The sequence below is a fragment of the Chelonia mydas genome, chromosome 2 (assembly GCF_015237465.2).
Source record: "Chelonia mydas isolate rCheMyd1 chromosome 2, rCheMyd1.pri.v2, whole genome shotgun sequence".
Lineage (NCBI taxonomy): Eukaryota > Metazoa > Chordata > Testudines > Cheloniidae > Chelonia > Chelonia mydas.
This window is the reverse complement of record NC_057850.1, coordinates 106,765,738-106,788,612: the sequence shown is the minus strand read 5'-3', so window position 1 is coordinate 106,788,612 and position 22,875 is coordinate 106,765,738. Positions and strand designations below refer to the sequence as shown.

The 22,875-nt window shown below is 42.2% G+C and overlaps 1 long non-coding RNA gene across 1 annotated transcript in view; it reads right to left on the bottom strand.

Moving 5' to 3' along the window:
* Positions 1-12,232: 12,232 nt before the first annotated feature.
* LOC122464531 overlaps positions 12,233-22,875 on the bottom strand; it is a 43,324-nt gene continuing 32,681 nt past the window's right edge. Inside the window, exon 3 of the long non-coding RNA XR_006288661.1 lies at positions 12,233-12,416. This is a non-coding gene — a long non-coding RNA (uncharacterized LOC122464531). The remainder of the gene's footprint in view (positions 12,417-22,875) is intronic.

The window sequence follows — 22,875 nt, the reverse complement described above, 5'->3', positions numbered from 1 at the left end:
TTAGTGGTAAAGAAACTCCCAGTGACTTCCGTGGGAGCAGCCTTCTGCCCAAAGTGGTGATTTTGAAAATTCTATGCTTAGGTAGGTAAGGTCTTATTGACTATTATTCTTTTATATTCTTCACAGTATGTTAAGCCTAACCACAGTGGCGTTCTACAGCAAAACTATAGTTTGCATCATACTTAGCCCTGATTGAACCAGACTTTTGTGGAGCTACATTTTATTTTTAATAAAATTGCTGTATTTTCCTTACATTACTTCTGGTTTACTAAGATGGTAAAAGAGAACCAGAGTAAATTTTTTGTTTTAGACATTCTCTATCTATTTAGGTACTTATATGGCTTCTGTTGTAGTATTTCAACACTGCTGCTACTCCAGATTTTCAGCTGATTCCACTATGTAAATTGAGTCTCTGCTAGCTGTTTTCCTCCCATTGGTTAATATTAATAATCTAATATTAGTTTGACTCTTGCAATCACAGTGGTTCTTTTTGTAAAGTGTGTGGTGGTAAGAGACTAAAATTGTTAGATTTAAGAGCATTGATTATAGGCCTGATCCAAAACCCATTGACATCAATACAAGAACTCCCATTGACTTCAATAGACATTGAATCAGGCCCTATACTAATTACTGTAAATTTCTTAGAGTCTGGTAAAGTACTAACGTTTTTCAGAGTTCACTTAAACAAATGCAGCGCACCAACCTTGCTGTCACCTCTTAGTTTTTGTTAATTTTCTTCTTTTTCTGATAATGTTTTCCCCTTTAGTGTTTCTGTGTGAGGTTGTTTTTTTTTTTAAAGTGCTCTTACATCAGCCCTAAATGATCTTCCTATTAGTACAGGAAGCTGGCAGCAGCCAATCTGCAGCCTTTAGATAGCCAACTAATTAAGGGAAAAGCAGGTGTGGATGGATCTATTCAGTCTATAAATAAGTGCCAAAAATTAAAGTTATTGGTCTGTGAGTGTTAGCAGGTGGAGCACTGTTTTGTACCTTTAATGGAGAGGGGAAAAGGGGTTTAGAGGGAAAAATGACTTTTTTTATGATTTAAAAGCTCCTCACAAATACAGTGCTTCTATTTTCCAAATCATTGTCTTCTGTGGGATTAATACTGAAGAGATATAATTGCATGTGCTGGGGTGTTATGTTCACTGAACTGGGCTTGATGATGAACTACATGGTCTGTCCAGAAATAATTCATATTCTCAGACTGATACTTAAAAACATAACAAGTGACTACAGATGTAAGTGCCTATTGTTCCTTTACAGGTCTGTTTATTTATAAACTCGACCTGCCTTCCCTCAAATACTCAAAATGTTCTGATCTGCAAAAATTCTCCCCTAAGTGCTAAAGAAAAATACAATCTACCGAAGAAAGTATTATGCAAGGGAGTTCATCTCTAAGAATACATTCTCTCCTCATACTGATTTCTCCTCCTCCCCAATTTCTTTGCTTGCTGTTTTCCTTTGTGTTGGATTTACTAATTTATTCAAACATTTTTAACCAAGGGGCATTTTTCACCAGGATGCTGTGGCAAGAGACCACAAATGCATTACATATAATAAACACATTCAAAATACATTCATACACATTCAGAGTATACACCATACAATAGAAGGGTGGGATTGTAAATTCATGGAAAATATTGGTTTCATTAATTTTGATCCAACTGGTATAAAACTATTCTGCATGGATGCCTAGTTAATCACTCTTATATTTAGATGCTGTATGTAATGTCAGTGAAAAAAAGTATAACACTGAAGCCTACATGTATAAATCTGGGGGATGGAAGAAAAGCATTGGATTCAAACACAGACATTCACTGGTTTCAAGTCAACAAAATTCTCAGAACATTTATAGTCAAAATTTGACCCAAGAGATGTAATTATTACAATGTAGTCAGGTTAGGGTGACCAGATATCCTGATTTTATTGGGCCAGTCCTGATATAGCTTTGTCTGATATAGATACCTATTACTGTCCACCCCTCCCGTCCCAATTTTTCACACTTGCTATCTGGTCACTCTAAGTCAGGTGGAGGCACAGAGGGCCAAGACTTTTAAGAGTAAGTACTGATTTTTGGGTGCCCCAACTGAGGTACCCTAAAGGGGCCTGACTTTCAGAAAGCGCTGAGCACTCAGCATCTGAAAAATCTAAGATGGCATAAATTGGGCACCCAGAATCATTAGTCACTCTTTAGAATCTTGGCCTGGAAGTGTAAAAGGGATATTGAATGTGGGACCAAGACGTTCAACATTAACACAAACTCCTCCATACAAGTTTTTAGGGGACTGATTCTGCAAGGTGCTGGGCAAGTCTCCTTTGGGGCACTAAGCATAATCAATTCCCCTTGTTTTCAGAATAGCCTTAGGTGAGTTGTTCTAGTATAAGAAATGTTTTACTTACAGGGTGAGGGCAGAATATCATTACCTCACCCCAAAGCACAGACAGACCTCCCATCTGTGAGATTTTAAGAGGGCTATTCATGTGTGTATGGTTATTCCCATGTGTAAGTGTTAGCAGAATCAGGCCCTAAATTCCTCCCCAGTACCATTCTAAAGCATACACAGATTCCTCATATAGGACCTGAGTTGCAAGAGCTCAAAAATAAGATTGGGACTAGAGCTAAGGGCAGGGGCTGGAGGAAGAGGCTTAAAATGCCAATAGAAAATCCCACCCTTTCTAGAAGTTTCTCTTTTTAAAAATTTTTTTACACGGATTTTACAAAACTTTAACAAGTCAGTTTCTGAAGACCTGGGTCCCACTTCTATGTGTAACATAATTTACCACAGTCTGGGCGCTGAGGTCACAGTAAATTAGGTCCTTGATATTTGTTAATGATTTACTGAATAAATACATCTGTATAAATCAACTCATAATTTGTCCTGTGTTACAAAAATAAACAGTTTTGATTTCCTATGTGAACAATATGGCAAACATTTGTGCACGTTTAAGTACTATGAATGTTTACCTGTCTAGAAGGAAAAAAATAGTCAGGGCTATGTACAACAGGATTCAGGACTGATTAGTGGAAGAGTCTAGAGATTCTCCTCTCACTTGGACCCTCAGAAATCAGGAATGCCTCCATCAAGCCAGTGGAGTGACACCAGTGTAACTGCATAGAGAATTGGGCACTCAGAATTTTCAGTTCTCATCTTGTGTTAAATTTTGCCTCACTTGCCTCCAACTGAATGAGAATAGCAAAAAACTGAAGCCAGAAATACCTGACACAAATTTCAAGGAGGCTCTTTGGTATGTAGGATTAGAGCCTCAGGGTGCTAAGTGCTGTAGGAGAAAGACATTGCCTGCATGGAATAGTTTATAATCTAATTCAGACAAGATGCAACAAATGAATGCAATAGGAGGGAAGACAATGGAACCAGTAATAAGAATATGGGTTCATGTAGGATAGACAGTGTGGTTAAGGAGGAGAAAAGAGCAGAGTGTGGGTCTTCTAAGTATAGTAGTCTGAGTAAAAGGATCCAAAGGGAATGTACCTAAAAAGAATGAGCCAAACTTTGCTCAGTTAAAACACCAATGGTCCTATCCCGGGACTTCAGTAGTGGTTTTGTGTGAATAAGGATCTCAGCATTTGGCCCAATGATGAGTCTTCTTGGACCATGCAATGCATTAGCTTGAAGGTTGTATTTTAACACTGGATGCAATCATATAATTTCAGTCTTCCAGAAACAGCTATCTGTATTTGGCATTAGGTCATTTCCAAGCGTTTCAGAAGATGTTACCAGCAATAGACAAGTGACCCTATTGACATGTCTTTCTCCATATCTAGGGGCTGTGATGTGTCACACTGATATAAATTTTCACCTTGATGCTCATTCCATAGCAGCTGAAAGTAAAATAGCAGCTTTGTGGTGTGATAGTGTTTCCCTAATGTATAAAGAGCTACAGAAATGTACGCATGTGCCTTTGCTGTTCTTATTCATATAGTTTACATGACAAAATGAAAACACTCCCATATCATAAATATGCAAGTGGTTATGCTGTTACACAGAAATCCACACATCAGTGCCTGTAGTATCGTTGTACAGCAAAAGTTCTAATTTACGCATTTATTCTGGAGATCACTGACAGTAAATCAGTGTCTAGAAACGGATGAGTTAAACAGTTAGTTACCATATATAATAAATATTGTGTAAGTGCAGTAAAAGTGAAAGAACATTAAGCAATCTGCAGGTATGATTTTAGTGGCTTCATTGAACTGCTGGTGCCCTTCAAAGGGACCTGGGAAGTTTTCACTGTTTGGAGCTTACTGTTTAATATGGCAAAGCTGAGGATCTCCCTAGGTTAAACCTTTCAGACTGGAAGTCAAGACAGAACTAGAGCTTAATGAGCCAGTCCTGTGGTAACAAACTGTGATTAGTACAAGAGGATTTTTAATTTCATGTCAAATTATTCAATAAAATTATACATTTCTCTGAAAAGTTAAGAGAAGACTCTATAATTAACATATTGTGTGTAATATGTGCACAACATATAGTGCGAGAATTTATAAACACCAAGTCAATGGGACTCTACACAGGAGGGGTCCAGTGAAAGACTGAGGCTTGTGAATTTATAAGATCTTAAAAATTGTATAAACACACATGATAATTTGCAGAGGCCAAAATGTGCAAAGTGAGGTGTCTAAAGTTAAGCTTCTAAATTCATATTTAGGCACCTAATTAAGAGATCTGATTTTTCTGAGCACCCTGCACTTCCCATTGATGTTACTTGGAGTCAGCAAGGCTACAAGGGGCTGGAGTAGTAGATCTCAATGCAAGACTGGGGCCTAAGACTGCATTGCATTTGCACTGCACTGTATTCTATAGATAATTGTGCCCAAGTTTTGGCTCACTTTAATGACTGGTTTTGTGCTGAGTCCGTATTCATTCTCAAATATTAATGCAATCCTGACATGAATTGACAGCAACATCATGAAACTTCTTATCCTTGTGTATTTCCAGGGTGAAAGTGCTCTAAACACCCTGAGAAAGGCAGCTTTGGCATTTTCCCTAATGAACTGGTATTGACCTGATTGATCATTTCAGTTTCTTCCATGAAATGGCAAAAGCTTGGTTACATAGGGAAGAAAGAAAAGCTGTGGGAGAATGGGATATACTAAGCCCATGCTGGGCAACACAGGGTTAATGTGGTGGCTTCAACCCATCACACCTGTAAGAGAAGAGCTTAAGAGAGAAGCATTCTTCACACAATACACAGTCAACTTGTGGAACTCATTGTCAGGAGACTTTGTGGGTTCAAAAAAGAATTAGATATGTTCATGGAGGATAAATCCATCAATGGTTATTAGCCTAGATGGTAGGGACACAACCCCATGCTGTGTGTGGTCTTAAACCTCCAACTGCCAGAAGGTGGGACTGGACAACAGGGGATGGATCACTCTAGAATTGTCCTGTTCTGTTCATTCCCTCTGAAGCATCTGGCACTGACCAGCGTTGGAAGACAGGATACTGGGCTAGATGGACCATTGGTTTGACCCATTATGGCCATTTTTATGTATGACCAGCTCAGTTGATGGCAGACCGGGGAGGAGAGCAGACCTTTAGTCCTCAGCTCCTGGAGAGAAGGCTGACCGAAGGCAGGAGCTCCCCAGATGACTGTTTCCCAAGGCCCCACCTGATGGAAGGGAGGAGCAGCTGCTACCTCACGTTGGGTATGTCTACACAGCAACTAGACACCTGCGACTGGCCCATGCCAGTCAACTTGGTCTTGTGGGGCTTGGGCTGTGGAGCTGTTTCATTGCTGTGTAGATGTCTGGGCTTGGGCTTGGGCTGGGGGTGGGAGGATCCCAGAGCTCAGGCTCTAGCCCAAGCCCAGAAGTCTACACAGCAATGAAATAGACCCACAACCCGAGCCCCAGGAGCCCAAGTCAGGGGGCGTGGGCCAACCATGGGTTCTTCTTTGCTGTGTAGACACACCCTTTGAGAAGGAATCATTTCTCTCTACTACCTATGAACTCAGTGTAGGGACCACAGCCTGAGATATGCCCTCTGGAGGAAGAGTCTTAACTCAAGTTTGGGATGAATGATTTGTGTTAATTCCCCTTATTTCTGTTCATTGACTGCCCTGGAAGGGGAGAGACTTTAAAGTGACCTTGCCAGAGGGCTAAGCAAGAGGGAGACTATCCCAGTGCTGGAGTGACTGTTGGCAGGAGGTACCTGGCGGAGAGAGAACTGATACACCAGTCCTGGCCACCAGGAGGCATTAGTTGTGAGTCAACCCCTTCACAGAGAGAGATCCAAGCCTGTTTAATATCACTACAGTATTTTAATAAATATCCTCCCACCAAGAGGCAGTGGATGGTGCTGTAAAATATACTTAAAACCCATTTCTAAAAATACACTAAAATATTAACACAAAAAACCACCCTATGTTAAATTAACAAGTCAAACAAACTGAACGGAGTCCCATACAAAAGATAAAAAGGGAGAAAAGACAAAGGTAGGAAAGAAGATACCTACAGATGCGGCCAACAATTGTTTTCTACAAACACCTTTTCTGTGGGTACGTATATGGTGGGAAAATGTAATGAGATAGATTGCAGGTGAGAGAGAGTTCTACGCCCTAGGGCCTGTCCATAGCAAAGGCACAATTGGCTGCTGACCTCACGTGTGATAACACCAGCTTGATGTGGATTTCCAAAACCTTGCCTCAGCCATGATGTGTGCCCTAGAAAGCTTGAATGACCCTGATGCCTGAGGCACAATCTGGAAAGCCTTCCATTAACGCTTTTATAAATTCTGTATGTCCCCGATACAGATGGCTAGGCTGGAGGGAGCAGCAGGCAAGGAACCACCTGGGCTGTCAGGGCTGGTCTGGAGAGAATGGGGGAGAAAGAGAGAGACACACACAAGGGGAGTAAGAGTGTCCATGTGGCAGATGGAAGGAAGGGGAAAGGCAGATGGGGAGATCGTCAGCAGTCATTGCAGAGGTGGGAGCAGGTTTCAACCTGGCACAGCTTCCAGCTCCGTCTGAGTCCTAGGCAATTTGTAAGCTCCCAGATGGACTCCTGTCACAGAGACCTACTGGGACACTTGCAAAAAACCAAAACCAAACCAAAAAATCTAAAGAGAACTTCCCTCTTTATCATTAAAAAACAAGGAAACCAGCCTCTTTTCCCCTCCTTTTCAGCCGACCTTTAAGATATTTCCCTGAAGTAAATTTTTCAGTCTTAACTCCACATTACCAAAGATTTTTTTTTGCCTGGCATCGGAGAAGGCTTCTTATGAATAACAGCCTAATTCTCACACTAAACGTTGTGTGTATTTTATTATCAACATTGTTGGGGCTGCACTTGGAGATAAGGGGACGTATGTTTTCCTTTTTGCCTCCATTTATCAGACTAGGGATGATCCTAGAGATGCTGTTAGGGAACCCGGATAGGACCTGGGTGATGAACGGAACATGTTCTAAAACCCATCTGCCCTTCTTGTTTCCTTAAGTGAAGAAGCAGACTGATGTTTCATATCAAAACACATAACATACATTGTAAGCCTACTGGAACAAGGACTGTGGGGCTGATTGTGCACTGCCTAGCTCCTGTATACTCATTAACACCAGCACAATGCATAACTTGGTGAATATTATTTGTATTACAGTAGTGCCGAGATGCTCTGATTGAGATTGGTCCCTCATTGTGCTAGGCACTGTACAAACATAGTTTTGTCCAGATCAGGCAAAAATGTCGGAGTTCACTAACCCTACCTTCTTAGCGGAATGTAGAAAAATCTTAGTAGGACAGTTCCTGTGCCAAAGAGTTTATAATGTAAATAGAGAAGCTGGACGAAGAGTGCAAAAAAGGAAGTTGTTTTTTTTCCAGAAAAATAGTGAGCTGATGCTCTGAGATCATAGGTAATTTAGCCAACGACACACGGGAAGGCTGTGGCAGAGCAAGGAATTGAACCCAGGTCTCCCAAAGTCCCAGTATATCAACTACAAGATGATCCTGTACCCCCAGATCAGAATGGCAGTTTGCACCTGCTTTGCAAAGGCTTAAGATGCAAGGCACTGGAGAACGGGACCCCCCGCCTTCTGCCACTCGAAGACAGCACTTTTCAGGGTTATTTAGCTGTTACATCTATTGCCTAACTCCCATTCTCCAGCGCAATGTAGCTCAGAATATCCCATTGGTCTGTGGTATTCATTCCACGCCTCAGCTTTGAGGAGCACAGGGAGGGTTCATGGATGGACCAATCACACCATTCATCAGAGCCACAGAAAAGAGCCCTTCTTCATTGGCTCTAGCTTCTCCATACCCCTGCTATTGGTGGCTGCAGCAATAAAATGACTGGACCTTTCCTATCACGCAGAGAAAGGGGGAGGAGAACAGATGAGGGGGACCATGCAGTGACTAGTAGTGACAGGTTAAGCTGCCAGTGGGTGCCCTCCTGGTCAGAAGTCATATCGTGGCTTCCTTAAACTGCTTAAAAACCACTTCTTAAATAAACCCAGTTGGGATTTTTTTTTTATTAAGAGTTTTTTAATATCTGAAAAGTGTTCTTGGGAGGGTGAGCCCCCTCCCACTTGTTAGAGAGGCAGAAAACTGCTGCAGTCAATACTGAGACTGCAAAAGCACTGTGCAAAACAAAATATTATAGAATGAGACGTACAACACAAATCAATATTACAGGGACTTTGAAATACTGTGTAAAGAAATATTATAGACCACAGAGACTCAGGAATGCTGCTGACTTGGTTGTAGAAATCAATACATGAGGGTGATTATGAAATATGTTTCATTTCCAAAACACTAACTATAGGTCCCAGTCTTCCCAGGAGATCAGCTAGTGTGGACCCTTGCAGAGTTGTGCAGAAATTAGTGAAGCTCTTGAGGGGTCCATACTACTGGATTGGATTGTACATCTAGGGCCTCAATTAAGATACAGATAAGGTTGTAGAGAAGTGTCCATTACTTCTGGCTATTTGGTAGAAAAAACCTGTGTGAAAGCAAGGCAATTCTAAGATGAGGATAAATGTATAGAGAAACAAATGCTTGAAATTCAGGAAAATCAGAATTGAGGTTTCACAAATAACCATAATTGACCCCCCGCCATCCCCTCCAAATTTTCTTCTGGCTTAACACTAATTGTGGAATGCTTCAGGGCAGAAGGAGATGTGTGTGTGTGTGTGTGTGTGTGTGTGTGAGAGAGAGTGTGTGTGCACGCATGTGCATGCTGAAGTTATTAGCGGAGTAGGCATGGACAGACTGGCCCAGGATTCTTAGGCTGCTAAAATCATTACAGGCTGGCCTGTATTTTTGCCTGGCTAGGCACTGTTTCTAATTTTTAATAGTGCTCAGCCATTAAATAATAGCTATTTGCCATACTGATGAAGAGGACAGTGGGAAATTTGCATTGGAGAGAAGACTGGTGGAGGATACTAAATGAATACTGATCTGCCCTCGGAGGAGGTGCCTGCTGTAGCCTGTGCCTTTAGCATCGGGACCTGAGACACAGTGAGTTGCCCAAGGGTGAGAGTGGAGATGGTCAAAATCAGATTTAGAATGGAAATGGTTTTACTACCTGTATCATTCCAGGACGGAGAAAGCGCTGTTGATGTTCACATTGGCATTCTGCTAGGTGGGGTCAGGCTAAACACAGTCAGAGCCCTCTGCAGGCAAGTTCATTTGGGTCCTCCAACCATGTTGTCATTTGTCCCCAGCCTTCATTTGTTACTGAGTGAATGGAATTTTAAGAATCTTAACCTGATCATGATTGTTCACAACATAGCTTGTTTACAAAACTCCCCCTACAATGGATCACATAATTTACACGTTAAATTCTGAAGGGAAATTGACTTTTACTCAGACTTGTGCAGTCCAGCATCATCTTAGACAAGTAGGACCTAATGCTAAATGTTGGCAGGATGTGAAGTGGGTTGAATTTCACACATATTCAATACACAGTGAGTGTGGTGGTAGTCTTGATGACTTGCTTTGCTTGTAGGGGTTGGATTTACTGCAGCATATCTTCCTGATATGAAGGATCAAAAAGAGCATTCTCAAAGGGAGGAGGGGCAATCTGGAGGGTTTCCTAAAAACCTGATCTTGTAATTCCACTAAGCGATGCTAGAAATGCACGTCAGAGATGATCCGGGGGGCATCAGGGATAAAGGCTGCTAGGCTTTCTCCAAAAATAGCTGACTGGCAATATACACTAGAGCCCTTAATAGACCCTTCAGTTTTTGGTGCTTTCTGAGAGAGAATTAGCACCCTTTGGTTTCTTCTGAGGCTGAATGAGGACCCTGTGCTGTGTGGTACAGAGGCCTCCTGCAACCAGCTGTTGATATGAAGGAGCACTTCTAAGTGAAGGCTTTTCCTAGTGGGAGAGGTGAAAGGGGCAGCGCAGGGATGTGAGAGGACACAGGGTGGTCTTAGACTCCTATTCTTTCGCTATAAATATCTCTATCTGTGCCCAAGGAGTTTTTCCCTGGTGAAGGGTAGGTCCTCAAAATTCTTCTAGACCTTGTCATGGAATACAGAGGCCTACAGCCACACAGGTATAGGGAATCTACCCTGACGCAGTAAGTGTTACCCACAGCAAAGTCTGCCCATACCCGATCAAAAGGCCCTCCAATTGCACAAAGGGACTCAACAACATCTGGCAGGGAGAGAGCAGAACTGTGAAGGCAGCATCAGAGATAAGTGAGTAACCTGCCCGGTGTCCCTGAACACACCCTGTCATTCAGGATTTCTGTCTGTCTCCATACCCAGAACCTGAAGCGAAGGGTGTGGTGTTGGTGGTCCCTGAAGGCCTCAATTTTAAAGTTACATGAAGTGGTGCTTCACTAGCAATGCATCATAGGGCATCTCCTACTGTTGCTGCTTATTCAGAAGTGCTCTTTCGTCAGATGAGGCAGAGCTCAGTTTCACCAGCTTCAGGCACTGAGATACAGAAGGTGTGCTGGAGTCTCCAATTCTGAGGGGAATGATGCAGGCTGATTCAGTGATGAAGCTCCCATACTGGGCATAGAGGAAAGTTGGGGCTCTGTTGACACAGGTGGTACTAACAGAATCCTGGTGGTGAAAGCTGAGTCACTTGTATGCTGTGAGGGTTTGTCCTTGAAGCCCTGTGTGCCAGACTTGTGGCAAACTTACAGGGATCTCCTGGTGGTGCCTTGAGTAGGGACTGAAGGTGTTTCCCATGATGCTATAATGCTAAAAGTCCCATCTTCAAGCAGAATGGTCATCTGTGGACTGCATGCCGGACCTCCAGCCAGATGATGCAATGAATGGTACTCCGTTACTAGTGTTCTGATGCTACACTGTAAGCACCCAACCCTCCATTTCTGTCCTTAGGGGCCAAAAGTATAGAGCTTAAAGAGTTCCACTTCTCTCATGCTGGAAGTGCAAGATGCTGGAATGAGAATCCTGTCTAGATGTATTTCAAGAGAATTTTATCCCTAGTTTACAGGGCAAACCATCAAATAAAAAATCCAAAAGGCATGGTGGGGTGGTGGGTGGGGAAACAGGCTTTGTATCCTGTCAAACTGAAATAGCACCTGTCCTCTTTACGTGGTGGCTGAACAAGGAAAAATTACAGCAGAACCTTTAGGTTTGGGAGCTGCCAAGAAAGAAATGCCAAAGAATCTGGAGGCAGCAGAAGCTGAGTTTGCGGTAGCATCAGAGCCCTGGTCAACCCAGCCAAAGCATATTGTTGCTGTTTTATTAAAAAGGTTGATTTGGAGAATGTTGTGTTTGAGATTCAGCGTCGTGCCTCTGAGCCTAGATTTCAAGCCTTTATTTATATGCCTAATTGTTGCTATGGCAATTCAATATTTAAAGAGGTAATTATTGCTGATCTTGTTGCATGTGTCCATTTCTGATGTCCAGCTGTTAGCTCTTTAGCTCCAGACTAGCAGATTAATTACTGCTATTGATTACTTTGAGCTTCTCTCTTCACACCTGCAGTCTGTGTAATTAGCCAGTGGCCTCCTCTGAAAATTAGGAGCAGTTTCATTCTGGCACCTTGCCATTTCCCAGCCATGTGCATTGCACTGATGAACAAAAGCAAATGTACTTTAAATAGAGATATCTGGGTAATGTACTCTTTGTGTTTTGAACTATCCAGGGATAATCCAAATTACCCTATGTTAGCAAATATTACACCTCATTTGAAGACCATCTACAAAAAAATTCCAAAACATTGGTGTTTATTCCTATAACCACCAGTAAATGTGCTCTTGGCTTCCTTAATTTTGTTGTTGTTGTGCTTTTGCAACAGATGCGACCCAGCCATCTAGGCATGGGCTCTTCTGCTCCAGACCTGCTTTCCTGATGCGGGGTATCCTTTCTTCTTCATTCTCATGCATGTAGTTTTCACCATTGGTAGTGGATGTTACGCATGCACATCCAAAGACCAAGCCCATTAAAGGTAAGTGGGTAAAGGTGTCCTTACCTTCCTAAGGCAGAGAATAGGGATATTAGGTTAGTATGAAATGGTTCATGACCCCTCCCTTTATGCAACAACTTTTTCTCTGATGTCCCTTCTCCCCCTTCCTGGTCATCTCATCATGGGCTGCCAATAGCTACTCATGGTCAGTGGCCTCCCCTATGAAGGAAAATCTGTTGAAGAAGTTGCCATTGTGACACTTTCTGCTCCTGTTGAGTCAAGGAGTGATGATTTCAAGGCTGGATTTTCAAGTAGTAAAAGTGTGCTCCACTGTCAACCAGGCCAGCTGATTCATCCGATCCAAAAGAAAAACCTTTTGTTTATTTAACTGCTATTGCAGGTGTAGGGCTTGGTAACATGTAAGTCGACATAAACAGTGTTTCTGCTGCACACATAAAATCTAGGTTTATAGCAGACCCAGGACAGCCAAAACCCATAGTCCTGAGGGTCTATGAAGTGAAGACCACTGAAGATCTGTGAATCTGAATTTACTTTTGTACAAAGTCTGTGTGTTTGTATTATGCTGAACCTTTCCACTTGCTGTCAGTGAATAATATGCTCTGAGCTCATGGGTAAGTAGTGACAGAATCTAGGTGCTGCCTGCTTCTTAGGTCAAATGCAGTGTTGCTGTAGCCATGTTGGTCCCAGGATATTAGAAAGATAAGGTGGGTGAGGTAATATCTTTTATTGGACCCATTTCTGTTGGTGAGAGAGACAAGTTTGGATCTTATGCAGAGTTGAAGAAGAGTTCAGCATAAGCTTGAAAGCTTGTCTCTCTCACCAACAGAAATCGATCCAATAAAAGCTATTACTGCACCCGCCTTGTCTTTCTCAGGTCAAAGATAGCCTGGTTGGAGCCAAAGTTATTGTGAAGATAGTGACCAGAAGACAGGCGTCTACTCACTGATCCAGTGCAATTGTTGCTTTAGAGTGTTTGGTACAGCACTGGCCTTTAGACCAGAAGGTCCCCAGCTGGAATCTCATCACTGCCACTTGTTCCTAGATTAAATTCTAAATTGCGTACTGTCATTTGGAGGCCTTCTGTGCAGGGTCTCATTGAGTCACCAGTTATTAGAAATGCCTCCTATTATCACAACCCTAAAAGCTATTTGAACAGAAGCCTAATGTGACTGTGATTTCCAAGGACCATTTGCTCTTATTGCAACTCTGCTTTTTTTGTGAGCAAGAGAAGCAAACCAAAGTTGCTTTCACGTAGCATGGTGGGGAGGGACGGAGAAGCAGTGGCACTGGAGTGACATTCTGCTGGCAATAAATGTAAATTCACCAAAAGTAAACAATAGCCTTCCTCTTCTTTTTCTTTTTAACTACAGCAGGGTCATCTCTACTACTGGAAAACAAACATATTCATTTTATTAAAAGAGCTACATTTGCAGGATTGTGTAATCTTCCTCATTTCAGTTTGACTTTGGCTAAATATTTTTTTTTCAAAGTAGCTTTAAAAGCTAGTTGCTCAAGACATGAATAGAAGCTCTTCCCTGTGCTGCCCTTGCTGGGCTGGAAAGGGATTACTGCTGTGTAAAGAGGAATACCTGACATCAAGGTTAGAAATCCAGACTGGAGCTGAAACTGCACCCGCAAAATGTACGCAAGTCAAGCAGTAATTTGTGTGCACAAAATGGGATGCTGCAAGCACACACCGAAATCCACGTGTGGGAGTAGAAGTCTAAATTTGGTGGGGATATGAATAATAGAGCAAAGGTGCTTGGAACTGAACCAGCTCTGCCATACTATGGACCCCAGTGGAAATAGGACTAAGAGCTTTTGAAAAATCCCACTCTAAAGCCTTACTCTGTTAAATCCCTCAGTGAATGTCAAATGAAAGTATTGACTGGGGAAAGGACTTCAGGATTTGGCCTTTTTCTTTAAAAAAAATTGTCCTTACTTTAGTAGCTATATTTTTATAAAACGTTAAATGGGTTCTGCTGTGTGTACAACTCCAGCTGGTATAAAATGGACGTACTCCACTGAAGTGAATGGTTCGATGCTGATCTACACCAGCTGAGGATATGGCCCAAGATTTTGTATTATTCCTGCATAATACAGTAGTTCACATAAAACTTTCAGCCCTGGCTTTCTTTAATATACCCCATGGCCCTTAGTGGTGATAAGCCTGTCCAGAGGGGTATTTCAGGCATAAAGTGACAGGTTCCTGCAGATTCTTACAAAGCTCCCTAGTAGCAGGAGGCCGGCAAGGTGTGGCAGCACCTCCCCAAGACAGTCTCCCCCGGCGTGGCATGTATGGAGCCTTGAGCACAACTTAAAGCTGGAGCCCTGGAAGGAAGATAGTGGTGCAGCACGCTGCCCTCCCCACTCAGGCTTCTGGCCAGCCTGAGGGGTGGAGGGAAGGCACTACTTGCCATCATTGTCTTCTGGGAATCCAAGAGCAGCAACTAATTCAATACAATTCAGAGGCAGCAAATAGTCCAGTTACAGCACAGACACATCCAACAGACAACGTACATGGCTCAAGCTTCTTTCCTGTAGATATTTTGACCTACCTATTGGCATTGCTCAGTCTTATATAGATTGAGCCTAGGACAAATTGTTCTCATCCGCGTTCCTAATTTTGGTAGACACTAAAAACAAAGACACCATAGCATCTGGATTCAATAAAAAGGAGCAACTGATCATGCTTCAAGCAAAACCACCTTACTGTCCTGCCCACGATTACATTGATTCACTAAGCCATGACAAGTTGGAAACCCTGGTGGTTCGACTCCCCTTCTATGTGAAGACTCTTGTGGGGGAAAATGTAAATCCTAATGTAACAACCTATAGTGTCTCTTGAAGAGGAAGGAATGAACCTACTAAAAGACCACTGCCTCCATTCTTGCAAGAACCTATCTGGCATGCAACAACACTTGTGATCACTGCTATCAAAGGCCCCTGGTTGATCTAGTAAAAGTGTACTCATCCTGTACTTCCCAGAGTAAGCATACCTGCTACTAAACCACCTAAAGGTGCTTTGATTTATAGCTAGCCAGCTCTGCTGACTCTCCTGGTGAGGGGTCAGGGCAGGAACCTGCCTTCCCTCAATTTAGGCACTTAAATACTATGGTGGTGGGCAGTGTATAAGGCCTGAACAGAACAGAAACTGCTCCTTCCCCTTTTGTGATGGCAAGCACCCATGTGGGTGTGTGGTAGGAGTGAACCTGCACATTGTACATGCTATATACCATACCTTCCCATCACTGCTACTCTCATCCTGCTTCTTCCATTCCCCCCACTTGGTTGTTACTTTAATTTGTGTTTTATTTTTAAAATTTAGATCGTGAGCTCTTTGGGACAGGGGCTATCTTTCACGATGTGTTTGTACAGGGCCTAGCACAATAGGAGTCTGATCTGATTCCATTGTAATACAAGTAAATAATAATGAGAGTGGGAAAGAGGGCAACATGCTGTGACACAGATTAGGAATGTGCACACTTAGCAGGTTTCATGTCAAATGGATCTGCTTTGTGTTCTAGGTTTAAAATACCAGTGATTCCTTGTTTATTTATAGCAGTATATTGACTTATTTGAAGTTATACCTGGTATGAATTTGGACTATAGGCCCACATTCAGCCTTGGCATAAGCAGACACAACTACCATTGACTTCAAGAAGAGCTGCACTCACTTACTACACCAGGTTTGAATTTGTTCCATTATATTTATGATACTTGTATTGGTGTGTGATTTATTCTCCCCTTTAATGGCTTAGCGATTACACTTTCCTTTATAGTATCCTGAAGTTTTCCTTTTAAATAGGTGCAATTGGGAACTGATTTAGAGCCTGTGTGCCTTTTACTAGCCCAGTGAGACCATACTGAGCCATTTACTGGATTACACCATATCAAATGCAGAGGCACTCAGATTATACTTTAAGATTTGCTCTGCATACATGGTATGTTGTGTTTCATTCTGTCACAGAATCAGAAAACTCTTGATCCAATATCCTACCAACCTGCCTGCAAGAATAGGACTAAGATAAAGAGTGAGGTGAATGATCCATTTCAGGCCGTAATAGAGCATCAACTGAGATTAATACCATATCTGTTTAATACCATGGTATTAATATCATATCTGCGTGAGATGAATGATTCATTCCAGTTGCAGTAGCGCATCAGCTGATTAATACCATATCTGTTACAAAACCGACCCCTAAAACCACACTATTGCCGTCTCCTGTGTACAAATTGCCCTGCATGTGTCTCATGTGCCAGAGTATTACTTTGTAGGTAAAGGGGCCAATCTAACCAAAGTGTCTTTTGATATCCATTACTAATTAATGCAGTATCTGCACTGTTCATGGGCTAATGAAAAAAATGCTGCATTATAAAGACCTTGTGCAGTACAGCTGCACTGGGTTTTCTATGTGGCTAAGTGTCTTCAAAGAGCATTTGAAATCCTCATTGTATCCCCCTGATATAAGATTCCTTTTCTCAGGGGACTTCTTTTTAGATTTGCTATATAATCTGTGATCTACCAAAATTACTCCAAAAATAGAGAAAACGTGGTTTGATCTGGGTTTGTGTGTCCCATCCATACTATCCACTCTCACCATAATGAGCTGAAACTACATTAGCAGAATCTTAGGCAGATAAATTGACTTTAAACCTTGGTTTGATGATCCTACCAAGACATTCAATTAATTCTATTTTGCTACTAGCTAATTTATGACTTTGTGTTTATTCAAAAAAAAATGTTGAACATACAAATCAGTAGGAGACAAAGTAATGAATTATTCTACCTTCCTTCATGCTCTTCTCTTCACACTTCACTACAGTGGGAATGGAAGAGGGAATACGAAATAAGTGTCTTTTGATGTATGAAATGTGGGTATTTTCTCATACTGAGCAGTATCTAACTGGTGTAAATACATAATCAGGCCCTCTAGGAGATGCTAATTAGTGCAGTAATGTTAGTTTATTAATTGCCATTACGTTTCTCTTTGTTTCACCAGTAAACGTGTCTTTTCAGGAGAACAGATTTGGTATGACATGTCGACAGAATTTATTTGTCTTCTTGGCATATGAAGACAAGTAGCCTGGTAAAGCTGTGATGTATTAACAGTGGTCTGTGAGATCAATGTTTCTGTAACAAAGTCCACAAAGAGCATGTGCTGTTGCAAGATCTGGACTTGGGGGGTAGGGGGGTGAAGAACCCACAGAGGTTTTGATAGCAATTTATTGCTCCATCCCCCTACTCAGTGTGTTTTTAATGAGCGCTCCAAAATCACAGGTAGTAAAACTTTCCCTTTTTGATGTGGCAGAATACATTGACAAGACATACTGCAGGAGAGTTAGTTCAAAGGAAAACAGCCAGAAAATACAATCGCATTAGGTGAGGCTGCTGTGTATAATTGAGTTCCTCCCATCTTTGGAAAGTGATAGAAGACAGAGTTGAGAGGAAACTGTCCCTTAACAATTCCCTCTTCCTGCATCTCCTCCTGCATCTCCATCTTAATAATATAAATCAATACTCTCCCTGTGTTGTTCACATTTTTAAACTATAATTATCACTTGCTGTATTGCCTGTGCCAGAGTATGAAGAGCCAGAAATATGTATTTCCGTAAATAATAAGGACCTATTTGTGCAACCCTCCTGCACCCATTGGCTGGGGTGGGTTGTAAGTAGGCAAGCAGCAGTGGGGGGGCGGGGGGGGAGGAGGAGAAGAGAATGTAGAACTCTGCAGAGATAAATCAATTTGCTCCTTGTTGCAGGCTGGCAATAGTTGCTTAAAACATACTACTACCCTTCTAGGTGTTGCTCCTGCCGGAAAAAGCTTGAGTGGGTTCTGCTGGCTCACTGAAACAAGTAGCTCGTTACCTGAACTGGGTATAAGGAGGTGGGAGTCACTTTCTAGATAGAGAGGACCTAGGGTGCAGGCTGATCAGATCTCAGGTAAGAACCCTAGTTGCAGCCAAGTTTTTGGAGAAAGTCTGAGTTTCTTTGTTAATAAAGCCACACCATGGGAAGAAGTTTTTGACCCTACACAGTGTGTGGAATCCTGGCATGTCTTATTTTGACTTTGTCTTGGATCAGTCTAACAAAGGTGCACACATACCTTCCTGCACAAGTGGACTAGCCCAGGGGCTCTAGCTAGGAAATCACAAATATCTTTCTCTCAGACATGTACATACTTTTGCACAATTTTCTTTAATTATATTAAAAAGAAAAGGAGTACTTGTGGCACCTTAGAGACTAACCAATTTATTTGAGCATGAGCTTTCATGAGCTACAGCTCACTTCATCGGATGCATACTGTGGAAATTGCAGAATATCATTATATACACAGACACCATGAAACAATACCTCCTCCCACCCCACTCTCCTGCTGGTAATAGCTTATCTAAAGTGATCATCAAGATGGGCCATTTCCAGCACAAATCCAGGTTTTCTCACCCTCCGCACCCCCACAGACAAACTCACTCTCTTGCTGGTAATAGCCCATCCAAAGTGACCACTCTTTTCACAATGTGTATGATAATCAAGGTGGGCCATTTCCTGCAGAAATCCAGGTTCTCTCACCCCCTCACCCCCCTCCAAAAACCACACACACAAACTCACTCTCCTGCTGGTAATAGCCTATCCAAAGTGACCACTCTCCTTACAACATGCATGAAAATCAAGGTGGGCCATTTCCAGCACAAATCCAGGTTTTCTCACCCCCCCCCCCCACAAACTCACTCTCCTGCGGGCAATAGCTCATCCAAACTGACCACTCTCCCCACAATGTGCATAACAATCAAGGTGGGCCACTTCCAGCATAAATCCAAGTTTAACCAGAAGGCCGGGGGGGGGGGGGGGGGGGATAGGAAAAAACAAGGGGAAATAGGCCTAGTTTTTTATATATTAAGTTCATGATCCCACATAAGGATCTGCTTTCTCGGCCCTCTGCACATGTTTAGAGTCCCATTGGAATTTTGCATATATGGAACACATCTCAGAAGTCATAATTCATTCCCCTATTACATGCTACATAGTGACAATGAGTCACACTAATAGATCCTAGTATTAGATTGAGGACTCAATTTCTATTAAAGGAATTTATAGCATAGACAATAACATTAACTAATTAGGTTTATTTTCATATATCAGTAATCATAACATTAATTTTACCCAGGTTGGAACTCAGCGTTTGAAGATTCTGTCCAAAGATTGCACTCAAATGAAAAATTGGATGTTGTGCCTCTGTAAATGGGGTTTCCTTATTTCAGGGTTATAAGCAAAATGTGATTTTTGCATTCAGTTTACAGCTCCAGCACAGGTTTAGGGAGCACGGAGAAAGTTTCATCCCTTTAGTTAAATGGATTGTTGCTGAATTTGGTTGCAGAAATATGATGGAAAGTGGACACTAGCTTTGAAATTTGTTTGAAATCTGGAGACAGAGAAAATAGTATGTCCTCTGAGACATGCTCCATATATGCAGAATCCATCTGAATAAATGAGCCCCTTATTTAACTGGGAACGTACTGTATATTCCATCTGCAGATTGAATGATTGCTCCATTTCAAGCCTCCTGACTCCCATGGAGCCATCTGGTATGTGCTAGTTTGTATGAAGAGGTGAGGATTCCTGCTAATACAACAGCCTTTAAGTAGTCAGAGTTCTGATATGTAGCGCTCCCTTTCACATCTGTGTACAAAGCCATAACAAAATCTCAACACTTTCTCCATTTTTTTAAAATTTAAATGAACCTTACTTTTCTCTACAAAGCCAGTTGGGACCGGAAAAAATAATTAAATTACATCAGAAGAGTTGAATTATTAATATGTCGGCTAAGAAGAGACTTCATGTTATCTGGTGTTTGTGAATTTTTCACCCACTGTTTGCTTAGAGCTGGGGGTGGGTGGGAAATGCTTTGTGTTGATTTTTTTTTTAATGTCACTTTGAGGCATCCTCAAGTAAGGAATCTTGTGATCTATTTAATGTTTGTGAGCACCAGAGAGTTGGAACTCAGTGCAGCAATAAGTGCGAGGTGAAGGTGGACAGAACAAAAGGAATGGAAAAGGTGTCTGGGAGAGAGGGGGCATCTGAGAATGAAGAGGAAGGCTGGCAGCTTGATCAAATTGCTTTAGTATCTAAGAGATCAGTGAGATTTAGTTATTTAGAGTGAAGAAAAACAAGCACATTTAATTTTAGCTTTCTGAAAAATCATCTAGTATCAACAATGTGATTTTAGGGTTTCTCCCCAATATTGTTCAGAGAATAGATTAGCTTAAACTCATTGTCGGAGGGCTGGTCTACCCTGAAAACTTACATTTGGCATAGCTATGTCTGAAAAAATCCACCCTCCTCTTCCCCCCGAGAGAGGAAGCTAAGCCATCCTAACCTCTGGTGTAGACAGAGCCAGCTCGATGGAAGAATTCTTCAGCTGACCTAGCTGCCACCTCTTGGGGGAGCTGGATTAACTATAGTGATGGGAGAACCCCTCCTGTTGCCGTAGTGAGTGTCTACATGGAAGTGCTACAGCTTTCCATCGGTATAGGGCACTTGGCTGCCATCTCTTTACTTCTCTTCTTTTACGGCTTGTGTGACTGCTGAAAATGATAGCAAACCTTTCCAACAGAAGGATCTTTCATTCAAACATCATGACGACCGTAGTTTTTGACACATCCTGACTGAACTGAAGTCACTTCTGAATACTGCAAAGATTCAGGATTACTAGTAATGCAATAAGCATGTTGTTTACTGATGCAGCATCATAGCAGAGCATATTTCTACAGTACATGTCAGCATAATTTCACTTTGTTTTAGCAAAGTGTTGCCCCACAGACATGGGATCACTGCTCAGACATCTATTGCACAATATAGCATACTGAAAACAGCTGTAAGGAGCTCCCTTTGTCTGGCTGGGGTTCTTCACTTAAGTGCTTGTGGTGCCTGATTAAATTAGTAATCAGAGATATAGTCATGCTATTTTGTGACTGAGAGCCTTGATTGTAGATTATATTTACAGACTGCAATTTCTTTCTAAATGGAGCCCTTTGTATTCAAGGACCTTAAGAGTCTTTCAGTCTGAAAAAATCCAGTTTACTTCATAGATCAGCTTTTGCTGTGATGCCAAGATCTCGGTCAGGCAAGCTGTGTGAAATACTTTTCAGTTTTCACAATAAATATAGCTATGGAAAGTTCATGTTTGGTGTGGTGGTTTTGTTGACCCTTTACTCTGAAAAATTACACCATGTTGGATAGACTGTGGCACCAAATGTCTTAACCTCATATAGCCTCAAAACAACAGCATTTCTGTTATTGTCAAAACTAGAGAGGCTTGAACAAAAACCACATACATAACACTAAACTTTGCGGTGTTCAGAATCCATGCGCAGCTCCAAATTCAGTGGCCTGTCTCTAGTCAAAACAAAAGAGCTGGAGAGTTACCCAGTTCAAAGGGCATGTTTAAATTATATATTGCTCATTAATATAATCAGACTTGTGTAAAAGTGATTTCTTTGGCATGTAATGATGTTTTTCTAACTACCAGAGCTGGTTGAATACTATTTGTTTGAATATGTTATATAGTGAACAATGCAGGGGTCAGTGGATAGGACATTGAGCTGGGACTAAGGAGACCTGATTCTATTCCAAGCTCTGCCATTCACGTGTTGTATGACCTTGGCCATGCCTAATCTCTGTGCCTCTCTTCTCCTTGCATCCATTGCCTGTCTTCTTCAGTTAGATTTAAACTCTTCAGACCACAGACTGTCTTACTGTGTGTTTGTACATGTCAGAGTTCATTACTCATTGCTGGGGCACCTCCTTGAGGATCATCTGGGGATTAGCTCTCCACCAGTCTGATGCCCCCCTCCTTCAGTTGCTTGCCACAAGGTGTCTTTCTCTCTGGAGTTAGATTACTCCCTCCTCGTGACTCCCTCTTTCTGGGTTGGCCCTCCAGTTTTCCCCTTCCAGAGTATCAGAGTCCCACTGGATGGACGATCTCAGGCAGTCTTCCTGTTCGCTGCCCAGACTGTGCCACTTCCCCAGTGGCTGGTAGGGGAACCCAGGCCCTCCTACTACTCAGGGTTCCAGCCAAGGGATCCTATGACTAGCCACTGTAGTCTCTGAAATCCCAGACTCTGTTGTTTCCCTGGCCTGCTTCCTACCTTTTTCTACTCCAACCCCCCTCTGGGTTACCACTGAAGCTTCCTCTGCAGGAATCCCTGCAGCTATTTCACCCTTCTCAGGTGCTTGCCGGAGTCTGTAGTCCAAGGTAGGATCCCAGGGTTTACTCTTCCCTAGGACTCTTCCTTGTCTTTTACTAATTCTCCTCCTTTCTGGGAAGTGACTGTAGCATTCCTTCCTGCAGCCCCCTTCTTGCTCTCCATTTCCTGGTTTTATACCAGCTCAACCTGCCCCTGCCCAGCTGGGCTTCATCATCAGTCAGACTTTATCAGCCCTGATTCTCCTCCAGGTGCCGCCTGTCTCAGGGTTAATTGGCCCTTTTTACTTACTCTGGTCTTGTGTG